The 19,121-nt window shown below is 41.6% G+C and overlaps 1 protein-coding gene across 1 annotated transcript in view; it reads left to right on the forward strand.

Annotated features, from left to right (window-relative positions):
* The window catches only part of LOC309634490 (uncharacterized protein), a 95,041-nt gene that overhangs the window by 62,151 nt on the left and 13,769 nt on the right, over positions 1 to 19,121 (forward strand). The window lies entirely within an intron of this gene.

Raw genomic sequence — 19,121 nt, forward strand, 5'->3', positions numbered from 1 at the left:
ATACCACAGTTTATTTATCCATTCACCTACTGAGGGGCATTTTGGTTGCTTCCAAGCTTTGGCAATTATGAATAAAGTTGCTATGAACATAGGAGTGCAGGTTTTTATATGGAGATAAGTTTTTAGTTCATTTGGGTAAATATTTAAAAGTGCAACTGCTGGATTGTATGGTAAGCGTATGTTTAGTTTTCTAAGAAATGGCCAAACTGTCTTCCAAAGTGCCTTGACTAGAAGGTGGGGCTGATTTCTGGGGAGGGGAGAGAGACTAGAGGTTGAATCAGTCACCAAGGGTCAATAAGTTCATCAATCATGCCTATGCAATGAAGCCTCCATAAAACCCCCAAAAGAAGGGGGTTCAGCAAGCTTCCAGACTGGGGAAACAGAAAGCTTCCAAGTACTACCATGCTAGGACCTAAACTCTACAATGACAGAAGCACCTTTGTGCAGGACCTTGTCCTACGTATCTCTTCATCTGCCTGTTGATTCATATCCTTTAATATCCTTTGTAATAAACGGGTAATCTAGGGAGTAAATAGGTTTCCTGAGTTTCCTGAGCTACTCTAGCCAAGTAATAGAACCCAAAAAGTGGGTCATGGGAACCTCTGGCTTATAGCGAGTTGTTCAGAAGTATAGGTAACAACTTGGACTTGGATTGGCATCCTGAGTAAGAGGGGATTGTTCGAACCTCCAATTTGTAACCAGTCAGTCAGAAGCACGGGTAGCGACCTGGGCTAGTGCTTGGCATCTGAAGTGGAGGGCAGTTTTGTAGGACTGAACCCTTTACCTGTGGAATCTGATGCTCTCTCCAGGTAGATGGTGTCAGAATGGAGCTGAATTGTAGGACACCCAGTTGGTGTTACGGAGCATCACTTGGCAGTGTGGGGAAGCCCCACCCTCCTTGTTGGAAATGTGGGTGCAGAGCTCTCAATTTCCCTATGTCATTTCTTCTTCTTTTTTTTTTTTTTGGCCGCGCAGCATGTGGGATCTTAGTTCCCTGGCCAGGGATCGAACTCGTGCCCCCTGCATTGGAAACGCCGAGTCTTAACCACTGGACTACCAGGGAAGTCCCCATCCCTTACGCCATTTCATTTCTCTATCCTTAAAACTGACTTCCCTTTCCCACCTCCGGGAAGCCCCACTGAATTTAGGTTGGAGTCAGGGGACTTCCACTGAAATGAATGAGGGACTCTTTCCTGCTGTCTCCTGCCAAAAAACACACCCACTTCCAAGGGAGCTTCTTACTCAAGGGGAATGACCTCAGAACAGGATGAATGTACTTGCTGGGAGAGGTTCAGCCCTTTGTTTTTATTGAGAGTCATTAGGGTAGGACAAATTGGTAACAGAGTTAAATTATACTTTCTTAAAGCATTTGAAACCCTCTTGTTTTGGGCTTCAATCTGGTGGCTTCCCAGGGCAGATGAGACTCTCAGTGTTCGGAAGATCCTGAATCTCTGCTTTGCCTGTTGGTCTATTGGTTTTCCAAGTCCAGGTCTTTACTGATCATATAAGTCACTTGGTAAAATCCTTTAGGGTCTCTTAGTGATATGTTTGTACTAGGATGTTGTTCAGCCTGTAGATAGCAGAAAAATCAAATAAAATGGTTTAAACAGCACAATTTATCCCTTTACATAACAAGAGATCATGGGTGGGCTGTTTGTGATCCTACCTAAATCTCACTCTTCCAAATTGTGCCCTGGTGCTCCCCCATCATGTCTATCTAAAAATTTCACTTGTGTCTCTTTCACTCTTCCCTTTCTTCAAAGTCATATTTCCACTCTACTGAATGATACACACACAAAGAAGCACATACAAAAGCCCTGAAACAGGGACTTCCCCGGTGGCACAGTGCATAAGACTCCACGCTCCCAATGCAGGGGGCCCGGGTGTGATCCCTGGTCAGGGAACTATATCCCACATGTGCTGCAACTAAGAGTTTGCATGCCACAACTATGGAGCTGTCGAGCTGCAACTAAGGAGCCCACCTGACACAACTAAGACCCAGCGCAACCAAATAAATAAATATTTTTTTAAAAAGCCCTGAAACCTCTACCTTAAAATAATTGTTTCTCTTATTCTTTTAAAAAAATCAATTGACTTTTTAAAAAATAGATTTACTTATTTTATTTATTTATTTTTGGCTGCATTGAGTCTTCGTTGCTGCACGCAGGCTTTCTCTAGTTGCGTCGAGCGGGGGCTACTCTTGGCTGCGGTGCGCGGGCTTCTCATTGCGGTGGCTTCTCTTGTTGCGGAGCACGGGCTCTAGGCGTGCGGGCTTCAGTAGCTGTGGCGCACGGGCGTAGTTGCTCCGTGGCATGTGGGATCTTCCCGGACCAGGGCTCGCACCCGTGTCCCCTGCATTGGCAGGCAGATTCTTAACCACTGTGCCACCAGGGAAGTCCTCTTACTTTTTTTTATAGCAAAACTCCTTCAAATGGTTGCCCCGACTCACTAACTCTCTTTCTGTTCCTTCAATTTTCTTTTTGAATCTTCCCCAATCAGGTTTTAAAAAACACTGAGCTATAACTGACATATAATATTATATTAGTATCAGGTGTACAAAATGATTCGATATTTGTATATATTGATAAATGATCACCACAATAAATCTAGTTAACCTCCGTCATCACACATAGCTACAAATATTTTTCTTGTGATGAGAACTTCTAAGATTTACTCTCTAACAATTTTCAAGTGTACAATACAGTATTATTAACTGTAGTCACCATGCTGGACATTATATCCCCATGACATTTATTTTATAACTGGAAGTTTGTACTCTTTGATTCCCTTCACCCATTTCTCTCACCCCTCACCCCCGCCTCTGGCAGCCACCAATCTGTTCTGTCTATGAGCTTGGGCTTTTCTTTGTTTTGTTTTCTCTTAGGTTCCACACATAAATGAGATCATCCGCTATTTGTCTTTCTCTGTCTGACTTACGTCACTTAGCATAGCACTCTCAACGTCCATCCATTTTGTTGCAAATGGCAAGATTTTCTTCTTTTTTATGGCTGATATTGCATTGTATATTATACCACATTTAAAAACAATCCATTCATGCACTGATGGACACTTAGGTTGCTTCCAAGTCTTGGCTGTTGTAAATAGTGCTGCAATGAACATGGGGGGGGCAGTGCATGTATCTTTTTGGTTTTTTTTAAGTTACGTTAGATTTTTTTTTTTTTGGTCATTAACAATTTTTTTAAATTGGAGTATAGTTGCTTTACAATATTGTGTTAGTTTATACTGTACAGCAAAGTGAGTCAGCTATATGTATACATAGATCCCCTCTTTTTTGGATTTCCTTCTCATTTAGGTCACCACAGAGCACTGAGTAGAGTTCCCTGTGCTCTACAGTATGTTCTCGGTGCATGTATCTTTTTGAGTTCGTGTTTTTGTTTTCTTTGGATAAATACCCAGGAGTGGAATTGCTGGGTCATATGATAGTTTTCTTTTTAATTTTTTGAGAAATCTCCATACTGTTTTTCATAGTGGCTGCACCAATTTACATACCAACCAACAGTGCACAAGGGTCCCCTTTTATCCACGTCCTCGCCAACATTTATTATTTCTTGTCTTTTTGATAGTAGCCATTCTAACAAGTATGAGGTGATATCTCACTGTGGTTTTGAGTTTCATTTTCCTGATGTTGAGCACAATCAGACTTCCTGCCCTTTACTCCACGGAAACTACTCTTATCAAGGTTCCTGATGTGCTGACAGACCCAGTGGATAATTTTCCTTTCTTGACTCATCAGCAGCATTTGATGTACTTGATCAGTCCTCTTGCCCTGAAACACTTTTTTCTTGGCTTCTCCTGTTCCCCTCGTGTAGCACTGACATTGATTCTCAGTCTCTCTTTGGGATTCTTCTGGTTTTCTGGACTTCAAATATTGAAATACCCTGGGGCCAGTCCTCAAACCTTTCTTCTCTGTTTGTTGTCTTTCTTGGTGATCTCATCCTGTCTCATGGCTTTAAACATCATTCATGTGCTAATGACTCCCCCATTAGACCTCCAAGTTGGACCTCTCCACCAAACTCCAGACTCATAAATCCACCTTGTAAATCCACAAATCCAGCTTGATTATGGAATGTCTGACTGGCACCTCAAACTTAATGCATCAAAAGTGAGTTCTTGATTTCTTCTTTGCCCCGAACCTGCCCTTCCTCTAGTTGTCCCATCTCAGTAAATGGCAACTCCATTCTTTCACTTCTTCTACCCACAAATCTTGGGCTTCTCCTCCACTCTTTCTCTGATATCTCCCAAGCACTAACAATCTTCAAATTATATCTGGATTCTGACAGCTTCTCATCACCCCAGTTCAAGCGATGATCAGTTCTCACCTGGGATATTGCCTAGCTAGATAGCTTCCTAATTAGTCTCTGATTCTACTCTGCTCCCCTCATTCCTGCCCCACTTCAGTAATGAGAGTGTTAAAAGGTATCACACATCATACAATGTATCCTCTCAGAACCCTCGAGTGGCTTCTCATCTTGCTCAGATTGAAAGCCAGCATCCTGGGGCTTCCCTGGTGGTCCAGTGGGTAAGACCAGGCGCTTCCAATGCAGGGGGCCTGGGTTCGATCTCTGGTGGGAGAACTAGATCCTGCATGCAGCAACGAAGACCTGGAGCAGCCTAAATAAGTAAGTAAGTAAATAAATAAGTAAATTAATAATAATAATAATAAAAGCCAGCATCCGTACAGCAGCCTGGAAGGCCCTACCTCATTCAGACCCCACCTCTCCTACTTCAGCCCTTATGCTTTCCCTTCATTTCCTTCTTTCAGATGACAGCAGCCTTCCTGATATTCCTCAGACCCCCACCACCCCAGAAGTCCCACCTTGGATCTTTGCACTTGGTTTTCCCTCGACTTCGGATGTTTATCCCAGAATTCACATGGCTCATTCCTCGCTTCCTTCTGTGTCTGCTCGAAGTTTGTGCTGACCATTCTGAGGCAGCACCCTCCTCACCGCATCACTCTTCTCCATGGGCTTTGTTTTCATTTCTTTATTGACCTTATATTTATAATTTTATAGGATTCCATTTATAATTAAAAATTGATTACATATTGAAATGATAAAATTTTGAATATATTGGGTTAATTAAAACAGATTATAAAAACTAATTGTTAAAAAAAAATTAAAAAAACAAAAAAAACTAATTGTTTCTATTATATTACTTTTTTCAGTGTGCCTACTAGAAAATTTAAAATTACATATGTGGCTTGCATTTGTGGCTCACGTTCATTTCTCTTGGACAGCGCTGGCTTAGACCAATGATACTTTACTTGAATCATGGGGAGAAGGGGTGCTGGCTCGTATAAAATTAGTATAAAATTGGAGTTCTGCAAGTATTAAAGAGGTGGGTAATGGCAGTTGGAGGGCAATTAGCAGTGTTGGCTACCTGGGAGGAGGTGTTTGGAATGTGGGTTTTGGAGCTGAACGAGCACTCACATCCTAGTTCCACTATTTGTCAGTAGGTGACAGCTCTGAGCCTCAGTTTCCTCATCTGTAAAATGAGGATAACAATATTTACCACGTTAGGTCGTTGTGAGAATTAATGAGATAATATTTATACAATTCCTAACACAGCACGTAGTGAGCACAAATAAACGGTACTTACTATCCTCATTTCTCAAGTCTCTGCCAGTCCCACCTCTGGGCAGGCTGTTCTTGGCTGGCATTCCCAGGTGCTGTTGGTATACGTTCTGAAGTTCCAGTTTTCTAAACCACAGTGCTGGAAGCACTTGGTCATCATGGAAAGTTCAGGTGTGAGGTATGTTGTTCCCAGGATTCAGAATTTACCAAAATTACAGACCCATGGAGGTGATGTCATTTTAGCAAAAGGAGCCTTTGCACTGCAAAGGATGTCACAGCGTGTAGTTGGAGGGATTCATTCAACAGATAATTTCGACAGACACTAAATGCCAGTCTCTGAGCCTATCAACTGTCAATAATCACACTCTCACCCACCCTCCAGGCGCTTCAGATCCTGTCCAGCTTTCTCAGGTTCAAGGACATCCTTAGGACCAAAGCTCCCTGTCGGACTCTATGGTCTGATGCTGGAGGTGGACCCTGTCTCCAAGAACCCTGCTGATTCACACTGATGCCGACAGCTTCACCCTCATGGCAGGAGGCTTTCTGGGTGACGCTGATGAGACGTGCCCAAAGTGGGGCTCTGCCGGCCTGTCGCCACTCATCACACCCACTACGAAATTAGGATTCTGCTGGGGTCGCGAAACATACTTGCTGGAGGAGCGATGCCTGGTCAGTACTTGCTTTTGCTTCACTTACTGGCCCAGCAAGGGCTGGTGGGGAGATGACACACAGCTGATTGCCAATTTGAACGCAGCAGCCTGTCGATCTGAAATAGTCATGATAATCAGTGGTAAAATAGGACCCGAATCAAGGAGTGTCACAGAGATTCTCAGAAACACACCTATTGTATAAAGTAGTGATTCCCAGTGTTTTGCGAAGAGGAAGATGTTGTTTCTTCTGTGATTGTCATTGTTACTCTCCACCTTTCATTCACTGAAATATATATACTTTTTAATCTACTTTGAAAGATACACATTAATTTTTTTAAAAGGAATTCCTTTATTTATTATTATTTATTTATTTATTTATTTATTAATTTTTGGCTGTGTTGGGTCTTCGTTTCTGTGCGAGGGCTTTCTCCGGTTGCGGCGAGCGGGGGCCACTCTTCATCGCGGTGCGCGGGCCTCTCGCTGTCGCGGCCTCTCTTGTTGCGGGGCACAGGCTCCAGATGCGCAGGCTCAGTAGTTGTGGCTCACGGGCCTAGTTGCTCCGCGGCATGTGGGATCTTCCCAGACCAGGGCTCGAACCCGTGTCCCCTGAATTGGCAGGCAGATTCTCAACCACTGCGCCACCAGGGAAGCCCCACATTAATATTTTTAAAAGCAATATGTATTTTCAGAATTTTATGACTCCACTGTACTTCCAACAGACTCCCCTCCCTTGAGGATGATGGGAAATACCTTGGTGTATAAAATAAGATCCAATTCTGTTCCTTGTGTTCCTCCTGCCTTTAAATATGTTTCATAGTACCGTTGTCCTGCCATTTCAAGTACTGGCATCTTGTTGAATAAAGTGAGAATTAGAATAAAGGTAAATGTCATAGCTCCTGGACCTTCCTTGGGAAGAATAGTTCTGTCTTCCTCTTCCAGTACTTACTCATAAATGAAGGTATGATTATTTTTAAACTGTTGAAAATTATTATGTAATTTTTCATTTGTATATGTCACCCTTCAATCAGATGGTATGTTCCTGAAGGGATATTAATTTCTTTGGGTTTCAAGTGATGGGAATTCAACTCCTTGTGGCTTAAGTAAGAGTTGAGATTTACTGACTCCTGTAAGGGGGAAAGACAGGGCTGCAACGAAGAGATCAAACTATGTTGTCAGGGCTTGCTCTCACTCTCTGTATCTCATCTCATCTTCCCTCTTTGTGTTGGTTTTATTCTCTCTTATTTCAGGAGTTTTCCTCTGTGTGGTAGATGACAGGGGTGGGCAGAGGGAATGAGTGGAAAGCAGGTGACCTGGTAGCAGCAGCTACAGACTTTTATCATCCCAGCTGTTGCATGATGAATTTGGCTGGCCTTTGTCCCTGGTTCCTGGAAGAAAGTCTCAAAACTCTTGGAATTTCCCAAGTGATAGGAGTGTCTTTGTAATCCATCTGTGGGTTCTTGGACCACACCTGAGTTTATACTAATGAAGTGACTCATGGTTGGCCCCTAGAGAGTTTTAGGATGGGGGTTGGCCGTGCCAGAAGGGCCAACCATGAGATTAGAGGGTTGGGGCTATGAGCCAGGTGATATCAGCCCAACTTCCCGTGGGGGAAAGAGGGTGGAGATTGAGTTCAATCGCATAGCCAATGACCCCATCACATACATATAAAATGAAACCCCAATAAAAACTCTGGCAAGCATGTCAATGTCCTGGAAGACTGACACATCCCAAGGACACAAGAGCTTTGCATTTGGAACCTTCCCAGATAGCGCCCTATGTGTTTCTTCATTTGGCTGGCCTTGGTTGGTATCCTTTTGCTATAATAAAGCTGTATAGTGTTTTCCTGAGTTCTATGAGTTGTCCTAGTGAATTATCGAACCTGAGGAGGTGGTGGGAACCCCTGTATCTGTAGCAGAGGGTCAGAAGTATGGGTGGCTTGGGGACCCCCAACTTGCAGCTGGTGCCTGAAGTGAGGGTGATCTGTAGAGGACTGTGCCCTTAACCTAAGAAATTTGACCTAACTCTGGGCAGTTAGTGTCAAAATTGCATTGCACCAACTTTAGTGCAATTTCCAACATGGAAATGGAAAATTCCACACTAAGACTTTGGTTGGACAGACTGGGTAATGTTGCCACCTTTGAAACTGGAACCACATGGCGTGAGGAGGAGCAGTTCTGCAAAGGAGGGGGTTGCTGTAGTGGAGGGAGCAGTGAACTGTGTTGGGTGACAGAAGCAGTAGTTGTCTCCCATGGCACAGATTCTGTATAATTTTCTGACCTCTCAGCACGTTGCAAAGACAGTTAGTGCCCACCAAATATCCATTTGCCCCCTTACATATGTCAGTGTAACCGAAAGTGGGGTCTGCCTGCTCACCGCTCAAAAGCCAATAAAGAGGCAAGGTTGGTGAAAAGGAAAGTTTGCTTTATTTTGGATGTTGGCAACTGGGTGGGGGGAGGGCAGACGCCTGTCCAGAGGCTGACTCCCCCCAACCCTGATGATCATGGGGCAAGAGCTTTTATAGGCAGAAGGAGGGGGCCACATGCAGAAACAGCACAGTCAGCTCTGACCGTCATTTTGAAATTGGTCATGGGGTGCTCTGAAGGGTGTCATCTTGATTGTTTTAAGTACAGTTAATCTTCAGTTCCAGGCTCAGTTTTTTCCCATTTTCTTGAGGCCAATTTTTGGAATTGTGGCAGCTTATGTCACAGCTACAGCCTGGTCATCACATAGTTAACTTCTTCCACCTGGTGGGCGTTTCAGTATCTACAAGACAGCTCACAGGATGTGGCTCAGAATATTATCTATAGCCCTTTTGGAACTGATTTCAGGTCAATTTCTGGTTTGAGTTTAGCATCATAAGCAAACATTTCATGCGTGTTTTCTTCATTTCATGAAGCAAACATTTCAAATAATAGAGGAGGAATTAACAGTCCTTGACTCTGCTTAATGACTAAACTATTATTATTTAGTCTTGTTGGACTGTTTTCCTTTGTTACTGCATTTTCTCATTTCTCTGATTAAACTTATTCCTTGGCTAAAGTTTTTCCACAGACAAAAGACAGGCTGAGGACATGGGGGCGGGGGTGGGGAAGGACCATAAGGTCCTGCTCCATTTCATCAGCATTCTTCACAGTTAAGTTGTGTCCTTATGACTAGTTCTGGCCAATGGACTGTCAGAATTGATGTGAGTCAATTTCAGGGGAAGGTAATTAAAAGCCTGGAATCCTTTCTTATCTCTTTTCTTTCCTTGCTGCTATGACCTTGGCAGCCAAGTGTCCCAGGTGGCATACCACAAGATGGAGGAAGGTACTTATCCACCTTGGTCTTTGCTGTGTTAAGCCAATGAGATTTGGGAACTATGGTAGACAGATTAATTCCTGCCCCTCCCCCGCCCCCAAGATATTAGGTCCTAATCCCTGAACCTGTAAATGGAAAAAGGGTCTTTGCAGGTGTGATTGATTAAGAATCTTGAGATGAGGACATTGTCTTGGATTATCTGGGTGAGTCTTAAATGCCATCGTAAGTGTACTCATAAGAGAGGCAGAGGAAGATTAGACATCCACACAGAGAAGATGATGTGACAATGAGGCAGAGACTGAAGTGATGTGGCCACAAGCCAAGGGAGTTGATTCTCTCACAGGTCTGGGGTCAGAAGTCTGAAATCAGTATCACTGGGCCAAAATCAAGATATCTGCAGGGCCACATTCCCTGTGACCTCTAGGGGGGATTTCTTCCTTGCCCCTTAGCTTCTGGTGGTTCCAAGCATTCCTTAACTTGTGGCAGCATGACTCCAGTCTCCACCGCCATCTTCCCACCAGCTTCTCCTCTGTGTATTCTCCCTCACGTCTGTGTCTTCTTCTCCTCTCATAATGCTACATCGTTGGAGTGAAGACCCATCCAGATAATTGGTGATTGTCTCTTCAGCTTGAGATCTTTAATTTAATCACATCTGCAAGGAACCTTTTACCAAATAAGGTCACATTCACAGGTTCTGGGTGGGCATCTCTTTGAGGGGGGCCATCCTTCATCCCACTACAGACACCAATGTCTTAGATAGCAAGTCTGGGACAAACAGTGTCTCCAAAATATACATTCAGTGAAAGATTTTATTCAATGAGCAATTGCCCTTTATCTAAAGAACATATTTTTTTAAGAAACATGAAAGCTATCTTTCTGTTAGTACAGGTATGGACCAATTATTGCTTTATTGAAAACGTACAAGATCCAGTGTGTTATTTGAGAATGTTCTACATTAGGTTGAACATGTGTCCTATCTAGTAACTGCTTTCTTGGCTTTCTGTTATTGGCCTAGAATGTCATCAGTATATCCAACATACTGATCCCATCTTTACCATGATGGTTAGATTGATGCTTGTTATAAGGATGACATGCTGGGTGAATGTTTATGACTACAAATTCCAGGCTCCAAATACGTCAAAGGAGAGGATGCACATGAAACGTTTGCTTAAGATGCTAAACTCAAACCAGAAATTGACCTGAAATCAGTTCCAAATATCTCAAAGTCTGAAATCCTTTGTTTCAGTTGAATAGGGTTAGGATAGGCGTGCTTCAAATTTTGATGGCTTAAATTCTAAAGTAGTCTATTATTTGCTCCAAAGAAGCAGAGAAATTTAGAAAGGTACACGGAGGTTTGAATTATTTTTAGGTATCTCCATTTAAAATGAAAACATTTGGAACCAAATTTGCAATAGGTTCAACCAAAAACTGTAGAGAGTCTAGGGATCTACCATGTTGAGGTAGAAAGGATCCTGTACCTTCTGGAGACCCTGCACCATTCCTGCCTCTGCAATTGCATTGCTGTGTGTGTGCTAGTGACTTCATCTCTCTGGGCCTCATCTTTTCCTCAATAAAAGAAGTGTGTTGGAGTAGTTGATCTAGAACATTCCTTCCAGCTCTAAAAGTCTGTGATTCTCTAAAAGGGGACCTACTTCATGACAGACCACCCAGGTGGAAAGTTAACTCTCTAGGGCAGACCTCATCATTGCACCCAGGAGAACATCAGTAGGTCATTGCAATCTAATCACGAGCAAGGGCAGACCACAAAGCAAAACAATTGAAGCAGGAACTTGGAACTGATGTTGATTTATCTCTAAGATGTGTTTTTCCGTTTTCTCTGGCAAGTTTGCTCTCAAGTAGAATTAGCTGGAGAAGTATGAGCTGGCAGTATGCGCACAGGCCCTTCTGCTTGAGGAAGGCTTCGGAGTCCTGGCCCCTCTTGAGAGCACCTTATACTCATCCCTTTCACCAACGGCTCTTCTGAAGGATGCCAGCTGGGGCTGTAGACCTACTGCATCTTGCTGCACAGACAGAGGCTTCTTCATCAGGGGCCAGTCACCTTGACACCTTTCTGCTCCATCAGGAGCACCTCTCCCCCTCCCAGGAGAAGAATGTTTCAGCAGAGAATGTCCAGGGCAAGGGGAGCGATTCTAAGGGGAAGGCGTGCTTACAATGACCTGGAGGAGGGGAGGCATTGGATGGTTTCCTAAGGGTGAGAGCAGACAGCCAGTTGCTTTTTGCCAAAACAATATTCCATAGCTCAAGGAATGACACGCCCCTCTAAGCCAGGCGCCTAACATGCTCAGGACCAGATGACTTCATGTAGACAGTGACAACTGGCTTTGTCATAGTACATAACTCTTAGCAAAAGGCCTGGCAGACTCTGCATTTTCCCTGCTTTATAGGTCGGAGGTATGGAAACAAGAAACAGGAGGCTTTCTTTCCTTTGAGGAGTGTGTTTCAAACTTGAGAATTCTGAGGGAATTTAAAGTTATTTTTTCTTAGATTCTTTTCCTTATAATAATTGACACCCATTGGAGGGAAAGAACACATTATCCTTACCTTGTGATCTTCCATCTTTGAAAATCTTGCGAGAAGATTGATAGGTCTGTCCCTGTGAGAGCCATGGTAAATCAGTGACATCTGAAAGCAGTCTTCTATGGGAAGTGTGGCATGGGCACTGCTTAGTACCTTCAGGCATTTCCAAGATCACATGCCCTCGGCGACGTGATACCCAAAATCTCCAGGATACAGTAGAAAATCACTCATCATACCAAGAAACAGGAAAATCTCCAGTCGAATGAGAAAAAAAATCCACAGGTGCCAGCACCAAGATGACACGGACGTGGAAACGACCTCAGGCCAAGGGCAGTGGGTGACCTCCACCCCGATTCTGTGCAGAGCGGTCTCCAGGAGATCACCACTGTGAGGGGGCCGGTGATCTGGGGCCAAGGCAATGCTCGGGATGGTGTGGACCAGGCGGCTACCGGGAGAAGGAAGCTCAGTTAAAGATGAGGACATCACAGCCCCCACCTGGAAAGGGACTGACTAACGTGAGAACAGAAGAAACTTTGACAGTCAGGTATTTTGAGGGGTTTTCCTATGAGCCAGAATACAAAAATCTTGGGGTGTGTGTGCATGTGTGTGTGTGTGTGTGTATGGTGTCAGGTTTTATAGTTTGTGTCTCAGATGCCTCATCTGCAAAAAGTAGTACACCTACTTGATTGAATTGTGAAGATTTATATATCCACACGTATAGCGCTTAGAACGAGGCCTGGTATGAAGTATTTGATACTTACAGGTTAGCTTTGATTATTCATTTGAATGCAAATGCACAGTATATATCAGTTTATTACCATTTATCAAATTCAGAAATTGTTTACCCAGAGTATTGTCATCTGGAAAAGAAGAAACCATTGGCATTTGGAAGCATGTAATGCTGTGGTGAAGATTAAGAGATGCTTGCAAGGAAAATCTTGTTAGACTGCGGTTGAGTTCGTGAACACAAAGACATCCGCCTTTGAGGATTTTGGTCTAACATGCTCTAGTGATAGTGGGAATGTAAATTGGCACAAGCCTTTGAAGGGCATTTTTGTCACTCTTATCGGTGTTTTTAAAGAAAAGGTTTACATCCTTTGGCCAGGCAATTTTACTTCTAGGAACGCATCCAAATGGAATATCAAGGGTACAAGCCATATTTGTTTATAAGGATGATCACTGAAGCGTTACAAACAATAACCAGAAATAAGAAACAATGCAAATATCTAACAATAAGGGCTTGTTTTGTCAAAATGAGGTTATGTACGTGTACGGATGACGAAGCCACCATTACAAGTAAGATTGAATATGCTTTAATGATAAGAGAATGTCAACAGTGCATTTTAAGTGGAACAAAGTCTACACAACTGTGTTTAGTGTGATTTTTGTGGAGTCTGTCCTTTGCCCACTTGCCTTCCCAGGCTTCCTTCACAGGGACAGGATGGAGGTGTTCCCATCTCAAGCATTCGATCAGCACGCCCTCCCCAGTCGCCCCATGACAAACGGCAGGAGGGCACAGTTGCCCCGTGGCTCCCACACCACTGATTTCAATAAATATTTGCGATTGAAGTGTGATAGCAAATGAAGGCCTGGACGGTGTCCATAAGAAATGAAACAGTTTTATTTTTCTCTTCATCCTTTGATGCACTAGGAGGATGGAACACAAAAATTTCTCTTCTCCCTCCTAGGGGATTTAAAAAAATTAAATTCTCTTTGTCCTTGAGGTTAAGGTAACTTGCGTTTTTGGTAGGCTTGGTTAAGAAACTGCATGTAGCAGGCTGTTAATATCTACCATAGCAAGAACAAGAGAGAGGAAAAGGGTTGAGGAAAGAAGTAGTTTATTTTGGAGAAATAGGAGGAGACATTACATTGGAGTAAGTCAGGAGAGATCTTTAAGTTCCTGACAGCATCCTAGGAAAGTGGCGGGACCCCAGAAAGGCATGGTCCCAGGGTGTGACAGGACAGGTATTCTGAGCCTTGTTAAAAAAATGACTGTGTCCCAAATGTGACACTCAAGAGCCAGGGGGCCATATGTAGGGGAAAAGCAGATGTCTTAGTGATAACTTGAGTGGAACAGAGGACCCTCCAACTTTCCAGTCCCGCTTGGAATTGCATAGATTTGCATCCGATTTTAGGGTTTGAAATTGTCAGAGGCACTCCTGCAGAAATCACTGCTGAGGGAGGACAACAGGTACAGCTACAATTTCAAATACTCCTTCAGTTTGTTCAATAAGCACAGTTTATAAAGCATCTCTATTTCCTACTCTTTCTTTTCTTTCTTCCTTTCCTTCTTCCTTCCTTCTTTCCTTCCTCCCTCCCTCCCTCTTTCTCTCTCCCTTTCTTTCTTTCTTTCTTTCTTTCTTTCTTTCTTTCTCTCTCTCCCTTTCTTTCTTTCTTTCTCTTCTTTCTTTCTTTCTTTCTTTCTTTCTTTCTTTCTTTCTTTCTTTCTTCCTTCCTTCCTTCCTTCCTTCCTTCCTTCCTTTCAAGTATAGTTGATATAAAATATTATACAAGTTACAGGTGCACAGTATAGCGATTCACAAATTTTAAAGGTTATAATTCATTTATAGTTATTATAAAATATTGGCCAGGGATGTCCCTGTCACTGGTGGTGCAGTGAGTGGGACTCTGCACTCCCAATGCAGGGGGCCCGGGTTTGATCCCTGCTCAGGGAACTAGATCCCGCATGCATGCCACAACTAAGAAGCCTACACGCTGCAACTATGAGTCCACATGCTGCAACTAAGACGTGGTGCAGCCAAAATAAATAAATAAATAAATAAATATTTAAAAAAATAAAATATTGGCTATATTCCCTGTGTTGTACAATATGTCCTTGTAGCTTATTTTATACATAATAGTTTGTACCTCTTAATCCCCTACCCCTAGTTTGCCCCTCCCCTTTCCCTCTCTCTACTGGTAACCACTAGTGTGTTCTCTGTATCTGTGACAGACACCTTATTCTTTTTTCTTTTCACATCTTTATTGGAGTATAAATGCTTTACAATGTTGTGTTAGTTTCTGCTGTATAACAAAGTGAATCAGCTGTATGTATACATATATCCCCATATCCCCTCCCTCCTGCGTCTCCCTCCCACCCTCCCTATCCCACCCCTCTAGGTGGTCACAAAGCACCGAGCTGATCTCCCTGTGCTATGCAGCTGCTTCCCACTGGCTAACTATTTTACATTTGGTAGTGTATATATGTCAATGCCACTCTCTCACTTCGTCCCAGCTTACCCTTCCCCCTCCCCGTGTCCTCAAGTCCATTCTCCACGTCTGCGTCTTTATTCCTGCCCGACCACTAGGTTCATCAGTACCGCTTTTTAAAATTCCACATATATGCATTAGCATATGGTATTTGTTTTTCTCTTTCTGACTTACTTCACTCTCTATGACAGATTCTAGTCTGTCCACCTCACCACAAATAACTCAATTTCGTTCCTTTTTATGGCGGAGTAATATTCCATTGTATATACGTGCCACATCTTCTTTATCCATTCATGTGTCAATGGACACTTAGGTTGCTTCCATGTCCTGGCTATTGTAAATAGTGCTGCAATGAACATTGTGGTATATGACTCTTTTTGAATTATGGTTTTCTCAGGGTATATGCTCAGTAGTGGGATTGCTGGGTCATACGGTAGTTCTATTTTCAGTTTTTTAAGGAACCTCCATACTGTTCTCCATAGTGGCTGTATCAATTTACATTCCCACCAACAGTGCAAGAGGGTTCCCTTTTCTCCACACCCTCTCCAGCATTTGTTGTTTGTAGATTTTCTGATGATGCCCATTCTGACCGGTGTGAGGTGATAACTCATTGTAGTTTTGATTTGCATTTCTCTAATAATTAGTGATGTTGAGCATCTTTTCATGCATTTGTTGGCCATCTGTAAGACACCTTATTCTTAATCACACTCTATATTGTTTATCTTCTCTTGCTCCTTTTTCTCCCTCTCTCTTTCATCTATCTATGTTATACTGACCTCACAAAATGAGTTAGGAGACATTCCCTTATTTTCTGAATTCTAGAATAGTTTGTGCAAAAGTGTAAATTATCTGTTCCTTGAAACAGCTATTGATTAATGCTTATAATTTCATTAATGCTTATTAGACTATTAAGGTTTTTCATTTTTTCTTAACTCTGTTTTGTTGTTATATTTTTCTAGGAATTTGACTATTTCATTTATGTTATAAATTTTATTTGTACAACTTTGTTCCTAAACTTTCTTCCTAATATTCTGTTATGTTTTTTATGTCCTAATTGTGTTTGTAATTTCTATTTTTTTCTTTATCAGTTGTATTCAAAGTTTGCCATTTTATTAGCCTTTCCAAAAGACTTACTTTGTTCTTCTCTCTTATATGTTTCTTTTTAGCGTCATAATTTTTCTTCTTACCTTTGTTTTCTTCTTTCTACTGAATTTGAATTTATTTTGCAGTTCTTTTTCTAGCTTCTGGAGATGCATGCTTATATCATTAATTTTTGGCTTTTCTTTTTCACTAATCTAAATGTTTAAGGCCATGAATTTCCATTTAAGTTCTGCTTTAGCTGCATCCTGAAAGCTTTGATATGAAGTATTTTCATTACCATTCAGTTAAAATATTTTCAATTTTCATTTTGATTATTTTTGATCTATAAATTACTTAGAAGTGTTTCTTAATTTCAAGTATATGGCAGTTTTAGTGATGTCCTTGTTATTAATTTTTATTGATAGCATTGTTATAAAATGTGTTCTGTATGATACCAATTCTTTTAAATGTGTTGAAACTTGCATAATGCACACTATATGGTCAGTTTTTATAAATACACTCAGTAGCTATTAGGTACAATATTCTATCTGTTTAGTAGGTTAAACTTTTTAATTGTTTTATTTTCAAATCTTCTATGTCTTTGCTGATTTTTTGAATGCTTGGACTCATAATTTCTGAGAGTATGATATGAAAATCTATTGCAACGGTGGTAGAGTTATCTATTTTTATATTTTCTGTCAATTTTTGCTTTATATATTTGAGGCCTTGTGATTAGGTGCATAATAGTTTAGAATTATTTTAACTTACTATCAAATTAAATCTTTTATCATTAAGCAGTGTCCCGATACCTATAGCAATGCTGTTTGCTTTAAAGTCCATTTTTTTCCTAAAATTTCTATAACCACAATAGTTTTCTTTTGACTGGTATTCATCTGCATATATATTTTTACCCTTTTCCTTTTAATGTTTCTGTATCCATTTGTTTTTAATGTGTTTCTTTTTAAAAAGTCTGTTAATTATTGTCTTTAACTGGGGAAATTAATCTGTTTACATTTATTGTGATTACTGAAATTTTGTGTTTATAACTTCCATATTTTATAGTATTTTATAATTTCTACTTGTTCTATCATTTCCATGTTTCTCTCTCCTTTCTTATCTTATTTTGGATTGATCGGTTAGTTTTTCTCATTTCATTGTTTTCTATGGTAGTTTAAGAGTTGTGCATTCTATTTCTATTCTTTTCATGGCTACTATAGAAATTTAATATACATAATTTATCAAAATGTAAAGTTAATCAACACTAAACCCTCTTTCCAAATAACATGAAGTCCTTAAAATACTTCAGTTTCAATCACTCCTTCTAACATTGTGGTATTGTTATTGTGTATTTTATTTCTATTTTTTAAATTACTCCCCAAGAACATTATTTTTTTTTTAATTTTTATTTATTTATTTATTTATTTTTGGCTGTGTTGGGTCTTTGTTTCTGTGCGAGGACTTTCTCTAGTTGCGGTGAGCGGGGGCCACTCTTCATCACGGTGCGCGGGCCTCTCACTATCGCGGTCTCTCTTGTTGCGGAGCACAAGCTCCAGACACGCAGGCTCAGTAGTTGTGGCTCACGGGCCCAGTTGCTCTGCAACATGTGGGATCTTCCCAGACCAGGGCTCGAACCCATGTCCCCTGCATTGGCAGGCAGATTCTCAACCACTGCGCCACTGGGGAAGCCTGAACATTATTATTATTATCTTATTCTTCTTATTTTATATATCAATATTTTTCCAGATTTACCCACATATTTTCCCCTTTCTTTGTTTTTCTTTCTGTATCTCATTCTTTCTATCTGGAATAATATCCTTTTTTCCTGAAATAGATGCTTAAGGATTTCCTTTAGTAAGGCTCTGCTGCTAGCAAACTCTCTCAGTTTTTGTTTTTCTTAAAAGATCTTTTTTTTATCCTGGTCCTTGAAAGACACATGTGATGGATACAATCTTCTTTTCTTATGCAATTATTTGTCTTTCCGTTAGTTAAAGTGGTCTGTAACAGATGAGTATTTAGAATCCACCTACCAGTGTGGCTGTCCTCACATGGAAACAAGTTACACCTTTACCTAGATGGTGGGCTTAGAGAAAACTGGAACCACCATTCCCCTTCCTTTGGAATAAAAAAAAGGCTCTCTTGCCCAAGCACCACAGAGGTGGAAATGCCCACCTCTTGAATAAAACACATGGCTCTAAATGTCTTCTATTAAAATGCAACTTCTCATCAGTAAGAAGGAATAGTATTAGTCATTATACACTGTCAGCTTCACATGATGAGTTAATTCATGGAGTGCTAGGTAATGTTGTCAGCTTGGAGGAGGGCCACATAGGGATGAACAGGAAAATTACTTTTTGGTAGCAGGAAGGGAGGAGGACAGCTAACAAGTGAGGAGCACTGCCCCAAGAAGTCTATCCAGGAGACAAGGTAGGACAATCTCGATCAGAAGCTGCTGGCAGGAAGGCACTGGTTCTTGGTGGTGGGTGCGTGGTAGAGTGCTGACCATGTGTTTCCATGTTCTTGTCAATTCCCAGCTCTGAACTCTTCAGCCCGTGCCTTCCCGCTTCTTCCTCAGCCACAGCCTTGAGAAAATAAAGTATCAGACGAGAACATTCTCCACTAAGCTGAATTGCTGCTCTCCCACCTCCCTTACAATTTTGCTTCACAAACTTCTTCTTCCCCACTTTTTCTTCTTACCACTTTCTCTTCGATCTTTGCTTTTAATCATGCTTGAGTCACTAAAAATAAAAACCAA

This window comes from Balaenoptera borealis (genome assembly GCF_965194805.1).
Source record: "Balaenoptera borealis genome assembly, chromosome: 9".
In the NCBI taxonomy this organism is placed as follows: Eukaryota; Metazoa; Chordata; class Mammalia; order Artiodactyla; family Balaenopteridae; genus Balaenoptera; species Balaenoptera borealis.